The sequence below is a fragment of the Nicotiana tomentosiformis genome, chromosome 5 (assembly GCF_000390325.3).
Source record: "Nicotiana tomentosiformis chromosome 5, ASM39032v3, whole genome shotgun sequence".
Classification (NCBI taxonomy): Eukaryota; Viridiplantae; Streptophyta; class Magnoliopsida; order Solanales; family Solanaceae; genus Nicotiana; species Nicotiana tomentosiformis.
Window position 1 is genome coordinate 66,757,257 of NC_090816.1, and position 16,599 is coordinate 66,773,855.

Consider the following 16,599-nt stretch of genomic DNA (forward strand, 5'->3'; position numbering starts at 1 on the left):
TTCCTAATAATATATCTTTTGTAGTGAATTCAAAATTATATATTTCTTCTATAGTTAATATTTTATCCCATATTTGTATTTTTATATTCTTGGCTCTGTAGTTAATCATACTACCTTCATTATTAAATCCTGTTACTACCATAGGTGTTTTTAATTTTTCCCATTTATCTGTTGGTAAACAATTATATTTACATATATTAGCTTCTGCTCCTGTATCTATCATTGGTGTATAGTATCTATTATAATATCCTTCTACTATGATTTTTGCGAGTATATATATTTTCATTCTTCTGTTCTTTTTATTATTATTTTCTTATCTTTGTGTGTTATGGTTAATTGTTTATCTCCTAGATTGTATGGTTTTACTTTTTCTAACCATTTTATTCCTAATGTAATATTTTCGTTTTCGTTTTCTTGATATATTTTAAATTGTATTATCAAAGGTATTCCTCCAATAATTATTTCTTTTTCTGTTATTTCTTCATTTATTATTAATTCCTTGGGTAATTCAGGGCATAGTTGTTCAGTAGTTATTATTTCAGTTTCTGTTACTAATTCTCTTGTGATATAATTTTCTTCTTGACCTGTATTTATTAATATTTGATATTTTCTTTGTTCCATGATTCCAGTTATATAGTAATGGTATGGATTTATTTTTTCTTTTGTGTTTCTTATTAAGTTTTTTGGGATTATATATTCCCTTCTTGATGTACTTATCCTTGATGATGTTGGTGTTTCATAAGTTAATTGGTTTGGTATACTTGATGTACTTAATCTTTCTTTTACTATTTCTAAGTCTTCTTCCATGTCAATTTCTTTATAACTATATTCATTATTATCAATAACTGTAACTATTCTTTCAAATGGATTTTCTATTTTTATTTTATTAATTTTATTTTTTGCTGCTATTTTATGTTTTGTTGTTAAAACGTATAAGTTTTTACATCTAGCTGTAAATATCTTACTTCCAGGTGTTAATTCTATTCCTGACATTTTTCAGTATAATACTAATGATTTATCTATATTCCTATCGTTTATTGCTATTGAATAATTGGCACTTATTATGAATTTAAATTTTTGGTATATAAGATTTCCTTTTATTGCACTTATTATGCTTTTTTCTATAGGTTGGATTATTCTATCATCTGCTAAATATATTTCTATAGGGGTATCTATTCCTTCTCTAAAACATGCTTTTATTAATATTTCAGTTCCTCCTAGGTGTACATATTTAATTGGGTTTTTTGCCTTTATATCTTGTATTTCTTTATTTATTATTCTTTTGTTTATTATTGGTATTTTGGCTTTTCCTTTTGTATATTTACAGTCAATTATATGTTCTTTTTGGCTAACTACGTAGTATTCTTCTTTTTGTCTTTTGAACCAATTTTTTATTGTAGGTACTTCAAATATTTTTTCGACACTGAGGTCTAATTCTTTTCCTTTTATTTGTTCAAATATACTATTATCAAATATAATCTTTTGTTCTGAGGATTCTTCATCTTTATATTCTTCTTGTGTTATTATTTTTATTTCTTTTTCAGTCATTAGGTTTCATCATCTTCTTTAGTTATTTCATCTCCTATTTCATCTTCTATATCTGATATTTCATATACACTATCTTCACTATCTAGTTCATAGTCTATATATTCCATTTGCATATATTCTTCATCATCAATTATGATTTCAGTTATTTGTTTTTTCTTTAAGTTTCTAGGTGCTTTACAGTCTTTAGCTATATGTCCTAATTTTCCACAGTTATAACAAGTACATTCTGTTAATTTCTTTTTTGGTCTAAATGGTCTTTTATTCTGATAATTTTTTACATAATATCTTTTTCTTGGTTTTTTATTTTTATATTTTGACTTGTATTTATTATATTTCTTTATTTTCCATTTTTTATTATAATATTTATCTGTACATCCAAATTGTGGTGCTGTTTTATTTTTACAACATCTTAAGTTTTTTATTAATATTTTTTCCATTTTTGTTTCTTCTTTATATTTTTCACATAATTGTACAAACCATTGTTGTAGAAATTTTATTCTAGCTCCTAAAGTATCTGCTAATCCTGCTTCATTCCATTCTTTTATTATTTTAGAATTAAAAGGTTCTGGTAGTTTTGTGAAATATAATTTTCTTATTTCTTTGCTTTCTTCTGCATTATATGTTCCTTTATAATAATATTCTCTGAATGCACAAGTATATTCGTCTATATAACACATATTACATATTGCTAATTTTGTTATTAGATTTCTATTTATTTGTTTTTCCTTATTTTGTTCTTCAATTTCTGTAGTCATGCTACTAAATTCGTTTCTTATAGCTATTTCATATTTGTATAATATTTCTATATTTGTTGTTGCTATTTCACCATTAAATTTTTTATTGCTTCTTAAGGTATCTACACTTTCTCTAGTTAAATTTTGTAACCATAATTTTACCGTTCCTATGAGTGTTCTTTCTATATATCCTGGTGTTTCTGTCATTCCTATTTTATTATCTACCAATTGTTTAGATACATATCCTATCCATAGTTGGATTGTTTTATTTATATCTGCTACGCAATCTAAATCTAAAAAGTTATATTGTTCTGATATTGGTTTTGGTGTCCATTTTTTATTTAATCTACTATCCCATAGTGTATTATATCTATCATGTTGTTCATAATTAGCTGTATAATAATTTGGGTATAATCCTTTTGGATTTTTTACACCTGATGTACTAGGTTTTTCATCCATATTTACATCTCCTGTATTTACTTCTACATTTTTTGTTTTTTCTATACTATCTAAAAGTTCTGTATATGTTTCACTTATTTCGCTTGATTCTGACTCTTGGTCATCTATATTATTATCTATTTCTTCAATTCTGAGAGTTTCTTCTGTTTGTAATATTTGTTTAAATTTATTTATTTCATCTGTTAATTCTATCTCTTTATTCTTTTCTCTTTGCTTGTTTTCATATAGTGCTTTTAACATATTTAATTCTTTTTCTAATGCTATAATCTTTGTATTTTTGGTTTCTTCCAATTGTTGTATTTCTTTGCTTGCTTGTTTTTTAATAATTTCAATTTCTTTTTTCTTATCAATTTCCTCATTTTCTCTACTTATTCTTGTCATAGCTGTTAAGCTATCTTCTAATCTTGCTGTTTCTTTTTCTATCATTAAGTATAATTGGTCTCCTATTTTTTTATATCTTCTACCTAAGTTTGAAAATATTATTTTTATTTTTAATCCGTCTTGGTTTTCATAGGTTTTTTCATCTATTGCAAATTCTTCTTTGTTCATTTTTAATCTATATTTGGTAGTTTTTTACACAATATTTTGATCTTTCTTATTTTTTCCTTATCTTTTTCATCAAATCCATATTCTACATCCTTTTTTAGTTTTTTCTGTAGAGGTTTTAGGTTTTCTGCTAATTTAGGTATATATTCTCTTACTTGGTTTACTAGTCCTAAAAATGATTGTAATTTCTTTTTTGTATCTATGTTTTCATCAAGATTGATTATTTTTTGTACTATATGTGTTTGCATTTTTATTCCATTTTTATCTATTTGTATACCTAAAAATTCTATCTGATTCTTCATAATTTCTGCTTTGGTTAGTGTTTGCATTTTTATTCCATTTTTATCTATTTGTATACCTAAAAATTCTATCTGATTCTTCATAATTTCTGCTTTGGTTTTGCTTAAGCTTATGCCAGAGTTTTCTACAATATGTATGAATTTTTCTAATAATCTTATATGTTCATCTTGTGTTCTTGAATATAGTAGTATATCATCTATATATACTATACAATTTTCTAGTTGGTTAAAATAATTATCCATAAAATGTTGGTATCTTCCTGGTGCATTTTTATATCCAAATGGTAAAACATTCCATTCATAAAATCCTTGTGGTACTGTAAATGCTGTTAGTTTTTTAGATTCATCTTCTAGTTTTAGATGGGGGTTCTTTGATAGTCTTCTATATTATTTTCTATTAGATTTTTTAGTAAATTTATATTTTCTGTAGTTTGTTGCCAGTATTGTAGATATGTATGATTCATTATATGCTATCAAAATATAGGTCTAGTTCATATAAATCTGTTTCTGGTATGATTAGTTCTGTCCAATTTTGGTCTATTATTTCTGTTATTTCAAAGGCTAATATTTTTTCATAGATTATTCTTCTTACATCATTATTAATGTCTTTTAGTATATAAAGTATAAGTGTTTTATAGGTAATATCGTCGTCTATTAGATAAGTGTTCATCTTATCATATGATTTGCTAAAACATATTCCTTTTAATCTCTATGACATTAATAATGATGTAAGAAGAATAATCTATGAAAAAATATTAGCCTTTGAAATAACAGAAATAATAGACCAAAATTGGACAGAACTAATCATACCAGAAACAGATTTATATGAACTAGACCTATATTTTGATAGCATATAATGAATCATACATATCTACAATACTGGCAACAAACTACAGAAAATATAAATTTACTAAAAAATCTAATAGAAAATAATATAGAAGACTATCAAAGAACCCAAGATATAGAATATATAGAATATGTATTAGAATGCATATCAGAAATAATTAGACTAATTTCACTACAAAGAGAATTTTATGAAAAAGCTTTTAGATCAGACTAACTAACAAATGAAATCAATTAATCAGACTAACTAACAAATGAAATCAATCATGTAGATTTTAAGGAGTGCCTAACACCTTCCCCTTAAAATAACTAAAACTCTTACCCGGATCTCGCTGTTTAGTAGACAATTAGGGCAATAACTCTTTACAAATATATAGGTACCCTAGTATACCTTAAAATATTAGGTGGAAACTCTTCTTTTATCAACTTCAAAGGAACCATAAGTTGTATTTTATTTTAACTTGTGAAAAATAGGGTGTAACAATAATAGTACGAGATCATGTCAGTTATGAAGTAAGGGTATTGTGGGTTATCATGTTAGTCATGTCAGTTAAGGGTATGTGTATGGTGAGTTTATTCTGTGATATGTTGGCTTTGAAATGACTTTTGGCACATTCAAGGACTAATATATGTTTAATTAGAGGAGAATGTAATGATCCGATAGGTCTTTTTGAGAATTAGCAATCCGTTCGGTGGTTTGAGGTCTTGATTAGCTTCATATGATGTATTATGATTTGCGTGTATGGTTGTTTTTGATTTTTGGGAAGTTCGAGATTGATTCGGAAGAGTAATTCTCAATTTATAAGCTTTAAGTTGGAAGAGTTGACCAAGTTTGACATTGTATATTTGACCTTGGATCAGTGTTTTGATGGTTCAGTCAGGTCCGGATGGTGATTTTGGACTTGGATGTATGCTCGAGTTTGAGTTTCGATGTTCCTAGATGATTTTGAGGCCATTTATCGAAAGTTGGAAGTTTGAAGGTTCGGAGAGTTGATAGATTTGACCTATACATAACTTTGTGGTTATTGATGTCAGTTTGGAATTAAGCCCCTTAAATAGGTTTGAATGGTGATTTATGACTTGTGTGCAAAATTTGGGGTCAATCTGTGTTGTTTAGACGTGTTCATCGTTAGTTTGGAATCTGGTTTTGATGTTATTTTGAGGGATTTGTGTCCTAGAGTAGATCCGTATTATATTTTGGGACTTGTTGTTATGTTCGGACGGGGTCCCGAGGGGCTCGGCTGTGTTTAGGGGTAGTTTCGAACCATTTCTCACCTATCTTTGATTGCTGGTTTTCTCTTATTTTCTGGTGTTGTGTGCCTTCTTCCCGATCGCGTGAGAAAGACTATGATCGCGATGGGTATGTTGGAGTTAGGTGGTGTTTCCTCTTCGCGTTCGCAAGTGGAGGGTAACGTTCGCGGATGTTGAGTGGCTTGCCCATCATTCGTAAATGGGGGGTTGTGATCACGGTTCAGAGTGGGAGTTGGTGTATTGTTTTCGCATTTGTGTGGTCCAAGACGCATTAACGAAGGTTTGGTCTCTTTGGTCATTGCATTTTCATGGTCAGTGACCCGAACACAAAGTGTATTTTTTGGCAGTATTCATCTTAGTGCTTCGCGATCGCGAAGTAATTCTCTCGATTTTTACCACCTGGATTGGGATAAGTATTTTTGACTTGAATTTTATTATTATGCATGATTCCATCATTGATTTTAACATTTGATTGGTTAATCTAAATGTGAAATTGGGGGGGGGGTTTCGCAAAACGTTTCTAAAATGAATAATTAAGATTTGAACATCGATTCTGAGTCTGATTTGGGTGAAAGTTATATGGTTAGACTCGTATTTGAATGAGTTTTTAGAATTTATGAGTTTTGTCGGGTTCCGTTGTGCGGTCTCGGGTTGAATTTTTTGTTGACTTTGAGTATTGGATTAAACATTTGACCTTTATTGTTTGGGTTTGATTCATATGGCATTATTTGGTGATGAGTTGTTTTTGGCAAGATTCAAGTTGTTCGGAGGTCGATCCGCGCGGGAAGGCATTTTTAGAGTATGGATTTGGCTTGTTTGAGGTAAGTATCTTACCTAAATTTTGTTGAGGCACTAGTTACCCGAGTTATTAGTGATAGCTACGTGTTATGGGTGGTGCACATATGAGGGGGTCGAGCCCATGTGCGTGTACCGGACTGTTATTCATGCTCGAGGTAGTGCTTAGGCTATGATCTGCCTTGAATTTATTGCTGAGCCTCATGCTATTATGTTTCTTATGTTTGTACCCCTTTGTGAGCTAATTGGAGCATGTTATATTTTACATATAGGCTAATTCCCTAATTGAACATGATAACTCCTATTTTTGTGATGAAAATGCCTTATTTGAGCTATGGTAGTGCACTTCGCACAGGCATACACCTTTGCATGTCACTTATATCAGTCCATGAGTATGTAATTTAATATAAATTGTTCATGCACATATATTCTTGTATATATGTCTTTTGTGTCATATGGACTGGACTGACACATGAGTAGTCCATGCGGATCTAAGTTATTATTAGCATGTGAGTTGTCCGTGAGGTTGTTATTTTTAGCACGTGAGTTGTCTGTGCGTTTGTAATTATTGGCACGTCACTTATCCGTGTAGCGTGTGGATAAGGATCCATCCCCTTAGGGTCACGCTCTCATGTTTCTCTCTAGATGGTGTACACGCAGGTTGTGAGAAACCAACAGATTTCTGGTTGATGTGGATTTTTGTTAAGTTGATCATTGGTTGGACTTTGTATCTCTTCTCTATTTACAAACTCCTTGGACATATACTTTATTTTTCTCCATATCTTCTCTATATGCGATCACCGAAATTTATACATGCCTTTATGCATATCTTCTCTATATGCTACATTACTTGATGCGATGAGACACTGTACATATCTTCTCTATATGTGAATCTGTGTGACTTGACTTGTGTAATCACGCATATATTCTCAATATACACTTGATGAAGGATAAATTTCTATTTCACGCATATCTTCCCTATGTGCAAGTTTGACGATTTAATGATATTGGACGCATATCGTCTCTATATATTGTTAATTGATTCAGGGCTTCACACAATAATTCTTTGTGCTCCAATGTGGTTTAATCTGTGTTATATGATTAGATGGCACCATTGCTATGTACTTGTGAAATTCAGGAATGGAACAGGTTATTAATGAGTATCATTGACTATTCTTGCCTCTATCACCTCACCAAGGGTAGTTATGATACTTACTTGGTATATGCAGTCTGTTGTACTCATACTACACTTCTGTAACATGCATGTAGATCTTAGAGCCGAGTTGTTGTGGATGACAGAATCTGGCACTGAAGTTGTACATGTTTTCCGGATATAGCTACCACTTTTCATTGGTAGTTTTGGATTCGTACTCAGTTTATATATATATATATATATATATATATATATATATATAAACAGATATTGTATTTATTTTCGTACCAGCTTTGTAAATCTAAATCTTAGTAGGCCATGACTTATACTACCAATTCTTGGGATGTTGTATGGAAGCTCAGCTATTTCATTTATTGATTACTTATGATTTTTGTTAGAATTGTGTAACTATTATGTTGCTTACCTAGTGGGTTGGGTTAGGTACCATCACAACTAAGTAAAATTTAGGTCATGACACCGGGATAAGTCAGGAGGCTAGAATACGAGGTTGAGAAGCTGAAGCCTATCCTAAATCACTCACTCCTCAAGTGGAGCTTAAATATATGCATATCTCTATACAAGGTGCGACAGAAGGGATGGATAGTAATGTTACAAATACCAAGCTAAGAACTAAGCTTAGGAAACGTAAAGTGGGAACTGTGAGAGACAAGGTGAGGATTGTATTTGGTTCTAAGAGTGTCATAATAAAAATTATATGATGGCCAGATTCCTAGAATAAAAATTCCTAATGAATGAACGTATGGAAGCATAAACGACTGGGTATTCCTAAAGATGTTGCCTACTAAAGGGGACATGACATACGATAAGAAGGGCAAGCTTAGCCCGAGATATATTGGGCCTTACAAAGTCATTTGATAGATAGGAAGAGTAGCTTATGAGCTTGGATTGTATCTAGAGTTGGAGTCATTCCATTATCCATGTTACGGAAGTGCATTGGAGACCCTTCTCGCATTGTCCCAGTAGATGATGTTCAGGTTATAGAGGAACTATCGTACGAGGAGATTCCAGCGGTTATTTTAGATCGACATATCCGTAAGTTGAGGAACAAAAAGGTAGCCTCCATGAAGGAATTATGGAGAAATACGATCGTCGAAAACGTGATGTGGGAGGCCGCAGCGGAGATTAAATATAAATACCCCACCTATTTCAAACTGAAGATATGGCTCGGGATGGGATATTACAGCACAACCCGGTTCAAACTAGTAGGTCGACAGTGAGCTCTTATTTTTGACTTGAAATACTTATGATTGACGGTCGTGTGAGGCCAAGTGTTGCTATTTACAGACATTGGCGTTGTGTGGCATGTATAGTATTTTTTCTGGCTGTGTGTAAGTTGGTTTTAGTCCAGTGTAGAAAGGAGATTGTGGCGTAATATTTGCAAGTCTCTAAGAGATAACATTCACGTACGAATGTTCATAAGAAGGTAAAGATGTTACACCTCGTATTTTCATTTTTGGAATGCATCTTAAGTGAATCAACATAAGTCGAAGAGTTTAAGGACCTTTACAAAGATAATGATTAGTTACAACAGGTGTTAAGGAAGTATCGTGAGGGTTGGGGGCTAAACAAATTAAAGATATTATAACCCGTACTTTTGGGGTAAAACTAGGAGTGCTTAATATGCTAAAGAGGTCCTGTTATAAGGTACTTTAATCATATAATATTAATATATTATGTTTTGAAGTCAAACAAGTTGTAAAATAAAAGTCGGCAAAAGTTATTGCATGTTACGTTCATAATTTTACTGCAATTTGGGTCTAATGTCACTGAACGTTTCTTCCAATATACTTGATTTAGGAGGTGATCCACTTACAAATTTTAATCTCTATGATTCTAGTTTCTAACTCATTAAATTGTTAATCAATGAGACATCGGAGCATAGAGATATTCGATTTTTTGCAAGACTGCACATATTGCATAGGTGACAAGTAGGTATGTCACCTACTTGCTTAAATGAAAGGACCAAGTAAATCCCCAAAAGGGGCTGGTTGGGGTCGTCCAAAGGTACCTTTTAAGGGATGATTTCCTTAATATATTCTACTCATTTTGGAGCCAAAAATAAGAGAATAAACCCCTGGAAACTTCTCCCTAAAGTTCCACACAAAACCCTAAGTTATTTTCTATTCTTTTCAGATTCTAGTTGGAGGAAAACATACTAGTTGAAGAACCCAACTTACAAGTTGATCTCTCACCAAATCAGGTAAGTATACTACCCTCTTTCATCCCTTTTTTCTCCTAGAATGGTAGAGAGATTCGTTCCATAACAGTAAGAACTCACGGAACGACGATCGAAAGCCGTGAATTCGAGTTGTTCAACTTGCAGTGGACTGTTTGGGACTGTTTAGGGAGTTGTTTCGTGTTTTTGTTGATTTGTATATTTTGGTACTACTTTTGTGGAGTATGGGAGGATAAAATGTGTGGAGAAACACCACATAATTGGGGGGGAGGTGGGCTGGTTGTTTGTCGTTACATTTTAGGGTTGTTTGACACTAGTGTGGTTGTTGTTTTGTGTATGAAGTGATTGGGGTGTGTTGGGCTATTTTGTGATATTTTTTGATGGATATAAAGTGGAAGATGATGAATATATGTTGTTATAGTTGTTATTAATGTTATCTCGAATTGGGAGGAAGTAAAGGTTATAAGAGAGATGCTGCCCATTTTACTATAAAATAAGCTTGTCATTCGTTGTGCAATAGTTGTGTCCTACATAAATTAATGATAGAATTATCCTTGTTATTGAAGATTAAGGTGAGACGACACGAGATCAATGTGAAAATTGGACAGATTGTGATAAGACACGTAATAGCTATCGCTTTTGACCCATTTTGGCATGAATCCCCCTTAACGACAATTTCTCCAAAGAAAAGCTTAACGAAATGTCTCGTTGTAGATACTCCACTCATATATAATCTAGGTTTTTATGTTTACCTTTGAGGTTGTTCTTTTGGTTTATATATTTATGTCTCTATTCACGTTGAAGATAAATTTATTGGAAGTAACATCCATAATGTTGTTCAGCAAGCTAACGACTTTACGTCATTCTGATTATTTTGTCACTAGACTGAGTAATGAACTCAAAGTTATTCTTATGTAATACATATATATATACACACACATATACCACTGTAGTTGGAGATGTTAGTACATTATATATACCACTGCAGTTGGGCATGTTATTAAATTATATCTATACCACTGTAGTCGGGGATATTATTATTATTATTATTATTATTATTACATATAAACAGTTACGGTTGGGGATGTTGCTATTGTATGTACGTATATATATATATATATATATATATATATATATATATATATATATATATATATATATATATATATGTACTGACTTAGTTATACATAAACGGGGATGGCCTTATGCGGCATATGTACTTCCAGGTTGATCCTTTCACTCTTCTGTACTTACTGATTCTTTCATATGCTATTCATGCCTTACATACACAGTACATTCTTTTCTTACTGATGCCCTTGCAATAAAGAGAGTCTGACAGGCCTCCCCAGTAGGTGGTTGCTCGTATTCAGCGGTCGATCGATAAGCTCCATGTCTCTCGGAGTTAGCCGAGTCTAGAGGTTTTGGTATGATTATGTGTATATTTATATTATGGGTAGGTCGAGGCCCTGTCTCGACCATATGACAAATATTATTCTCTTATAGGCTTGTAGACTGGTTGTTGTGTGTCTATTATGTTCTGTATGACCTCGCCAGACTTGATCATGTCATGTTGATGTCTATTGTGGCCTTGTCAGCCTTGTGTGTGTGTGTGTGTGTATATATATATATATATATATATATATATATATATATATATATATATATATGTGTGTGTGTATATATATATATATATATATATATATATATATATATATATATATATATATATGTGTGTGTGTGTGTGTGTGTGTGTGTGTTTTGGGCTTTCCACCTATCATGTTGTTGCGTCTTTCATGTCTTCATATTGTTGTATCATGTGGCCTTGTCAGCCCCAAATGTTCGTATGTCTTGGTTATGTGATTTTAGGTTGGTACGCTCGGCCAAGTGAGGCACCGGGTGCCGGTTTCGCCTCCCCAGGTTTGGGGCATGACAGATGGCGTGCCTAACACTGCTTTCTAGGAAAGCCAACACACAATGATAAATACAAAAGGAAATAAAACTATCGATTAGCAGTAAAATAATAACGTAGAGTAAAAATAACTCAGCAGCATACATAATAAATCTAAATATCAACAATTACGATTCAACCATCCCAAGACGTAGAGTCACGAGTACATGAGCTACTAGAGTATACTAAATACATTGTCTTGAAAGAAATACAATATTGTCAGGTAAATATAAACAGTATGGAGGACATGTAAAGATGACTCTAAGGCATGCGAACGATATGCAACTCTACCTTGAGTCGCCTATCTGGTATCCGCTAAGCACCTCTCGGAATTTCGCTAGCACCAATGTCTGAATTTGCATAAGAAGTGCAGAAGTGTAGTATGAGTACAACCGATACAATGTACTCCATAAGTATCGAGCCTAACCCCAACGAGGTAGTGACGACGCTATGACGGGACACCTAAATATAAACCCGTGCAGTTATGTAACGAGAAATAATGATATGACAAGTAAATATCAAGCAAGATGACAAAATAACAACATGCGAGTGAATAACCAAGTATGTAAGCACAAAGATACAGAACGAGGAATTAAAGGAAGGTACTATTGAAGTAAACCATAACTTATGCTTCTACAAACAACTCTGAACAAACCTTTCAAAGACACTTACGAAGCAACATATCCAAGTCCTCAGTCTGAATAGCAAAATAAAGAAAAATAATACTGTCACGACCCCAATTTTCCACCTTAGGATATCGTGATGGCACCTAGTCGCTAAGACTAGGTAATCCTAACATGCATAGAGAAGTAGCGGAATTAATAATAAAACCTCAAGTTTAAACCATTACACTATCATAATAAATTTCAACATCGCAACTGACAAATAACTCTCAAAATCTGGTGGAACTGAGTCATAAGCTCTACAGAATATTCTAAAACGTCTACTACAACACTGTCTAATAAAAGAAACAATAGTAATGAGAAGATAACGGAAGCTGATTCCGAGGCCTACAAATGCCGGGCGAGTATACCTTGAAGTGTCCTGAAAGCAACTAACCAATCAATCTCTAATGTCCAGAACGGGCAGGTGTATCTGGATCTGCACAAAAGATGTGCAGAAGTGTAGTATGAGTACACCACAACGGTACCCAGTAAGAATCAAAACTAAACTCGGTAGAGTAGTGACGAGGCCAGGTCAAGACACCTAATAGGACAAGATAAGCGGAGTAAAATTATTACAACGGGAAGTAATGGAATGGGGAGAAATTAATGATAACAAAGCAGTTTAGTAATGTAAACTAATGACAGAATTGTAAGAAACCAGACAACAAGAAGGAAGCAAATAATGAGAACCACAAAGAATCAATTATGGATAAAACTGGTAAGATAAGGAAAAATAAAAGCAACAAGAATTGTTCAACAAATAACTCCTTTCAATATGAAATGCACAACAAGACTCACAACAAAGTACTGCATCATATTGACATTTCACAATTTCAATCACTATTTTTCCTTATATCACCGCGTGAGCCTTACATTTAGTTTTCAAAATTATTTTTCCCAAAATAGCTACACGCGTTTTAGTCCACCTTATCACACCGCGTGGCTTCAAGTAGTTCCCCTACTAGCATCACGCGTATCAAGCCCGCCTTATCTCACCGCATGCGTATCAACCCCTAGACTTATACCACCACATGGGTATCAATATCACTACATAATCACAACTCGCACCACAAGTGTCCATATGCCACAACTTGCAAAATGAATCAACAATACCAATGTTTCCTCAACAAATAACCCATGGCTCAACCACAATATGGACAAGAATCTCAACAATAGCAAAATGAATGTCAATTGCTCCACAAAAAAGATATTTCTACAATTAACAACTTCACCTCAATGTAATAACGACTTTTATAATTTCAACACCAATAACTCAACAAGAAGATATTCTATGAAATAACAACTTCAAGTAAACGTAATTCAACAATTTAAGAGGTAATAAGACAATAAGGAAGGCAATAACAACAACTAAAGCATATAAGAGCAAATAACAAATAAGAGGTAGAACTAGTATTAACAAGGTAAAATAGGGCATGAAAGGGTAGGTTAACACATGTAAGAGTAGATTAACAATGAAGGATATAACATGTTATGACAATTCAATTAAATGAATTAAAAGAGTATAAATAACCTAAACCGGTCAATTACCACATATAGCCCGCGTACCCACTCGTCACCTTGCGTACACGGCTTTCACATAATACAAATTGCACAAACAACCCAAATCTTAAGGGTTAGTTCCCCACACAACGTTAGGCAAGATACTTACCTCAACTAGGCCAACTCAACCATCGAAAATAGCTTTTTCCCTAAATTGCTCCTCCACACAGCTCAAATCTAACCAAAAGTGACTTAATATCATCAAACAATGCAAAGGAAAATAATTACAATAAATAAAGCTTTGATCTTTACAAAATTTCCAAAAAGTCAACAAAAGTTAACCCCGGGCTCGCCCAGTCAAAACCCGTGTCCAAGGGTAGATTTTTCCTACCCATAACTCCACGAGTCCATATATGTGTTTTCCTTCAAAATTCGAGTCCAAATCGACTCTCAAAACTCAAATTCTCACTTTTCAAAACTTAGGCAAAATTTCTCAAGTTTTTACTTTGATTCACATAAATATGATGTTAAATATAACATATAATCATGAAATATAGGTGGTAATAGAGTAGAATCACTTACCCAATATTTGTAAATGAAAACCCCTCTCCAAATCGACTCTTACCGCATCTAGGGTTCTAAAATATGAAAATGAGACTAAAATCCCGACTTTCTAACCTTTTGTTCAGTTGCAAGTGTCACAATTTCTAACCTTATGTGGGAAGTCACAAATGCAACATGGGTTTCACAATTTCGAAGCCTACTTCCCTCGCAAAAGCGACAAAAATTTCACAAATGCAAAACTACCAAAACCTAGGTCAACTTCGCAATTGCGACCCAGGCATCACAATTACGATACCTATGATCCCCCTTCTAAGGTCGCAATTATGATTCTAGTGTTTGCAATTGCGACACCAGAGGCATCAGCGTACCAGCAGTTTAGATTCAGTCAAAAACCATTCTGAAACTCATCCGAGTCATCGAGACTCCAAACCAAATGCCCACACAAGTCTAAAAACAAGATACGGACTGGCTTGCCCGATCAAACCACAAAAATAACATCTACAACTACGAATCGGAGACCAAAACTCATAAATTTCAAAGTAAAGTTCAAGAACCTCTAGAATTGCAAACAAGCGTCTGAATCCTATCAAATCAACTCCACATGACACCAAATTTTGCAGAAAAGTTCTAAATAACATAATAGACCTATTTCAGTCCCAAAACAAAATTCCAAACCGAATAGCCAAAAGTCAACCTATGGTCAAACTTCTAAACCTCAAATTGTTAATATTCGGCATAACAACAAAAATTAACCTACGGACTTCCGAATTCGGTTCCGGACATACGCCCAAGTCAAAAATAACGATGCAAAGCTATCAGAGTCATAAAAATACTGTTCTGGGGTCCCTTTCACAAAAGTCAAAGTTTGGTCAACATAATCAACTTAGGCTTTTAAGCCAAAAATCAAAGTGTCCAAATTAACCCAAAACCTTCATAGAACGAAACCAATCAACCCCGTAAGTCATAAAACAAAAATTACACATGTGTGAAGCATCAAAAGGGAAAACGGGGCTCAAATACACAAAACGAACAGTCGGGTCGCTGCATTCTCCCCCATTTAAAACTAACGTTCATCCTCGAACATGCATGAAGACATACTTGAAGTGACAAAAAGGTGAGGATAACAACTCCACTTGTCGTTCTCAGTCTCCCAGGTCACCTCCTCGGACGGATGACTCCTCCATTAAACCTTCACTGAAGCATTATTCTTTGATTTCAACTTCCAGACATGTCCGTCCAAGATAGCCACCGACTCCTCAATATAAGTTAAATTCTTGTCCAATTGGACTGAGCTGAAGTCCAAAGTATGGGACGGATCACCATAATACTTCTGGAGAATAGAAACATGGAACACCAGGTGAACTGTCGATAAGCTAGGTGGCAATGCATGCTTGTAGGACAGCTCACCAACTCTCTCAAGGATCTCAAAAGAGCCGATCTACCTAGGGCTCAACTTTCCCTTCTTCTCGAACCTCATCATACCATTCATAGGTTCAACCCGGAGCAAAACCCTCCCTCCAACCATAAATGCTACATCACAAACCTTCTGATCAACGTAACGCTTTTGCCTAGACTGCGCTGTACGAAGCCGATCCTGAATAATCTTAACTTTCTCAAAGGCCTCTCGAACCAAATCGGTGCCCAACAAGCTAGCTTCTCTCAGTACGAACCAACCAACTGGAGAATGGCACTGTCTCCCATATAGGGCCTCATAAGGAGTTATATGAAACTCTATTGGTAGCTGTTGTTGTAGGCGAACTCTACAATTGGCAATAAATGATCCCAACAACCCCCGAAATCCATAACACAGGAACAAAGCATATCCTATAATATCTTAATAGTGCGCTCGGACTATCCATCTATTTGGGGGTGAAATATTGTAATCAACTCAATCCGTGTTCCTAACACGCGCTACGCAGCTCTCCAAAACTGTGATGTGAATTGCGTACCTCGATCGAAGTTAATGGATACTGGCACACCATGGAGACTAACAATCTCACGGACATAGATATGAGCTAGCTGCCTTGAAGAATAGGTGGTCACCACCGTAATGAAATGAGCCGACTTGATCAACCTGTCCACAATCACCCATACAAC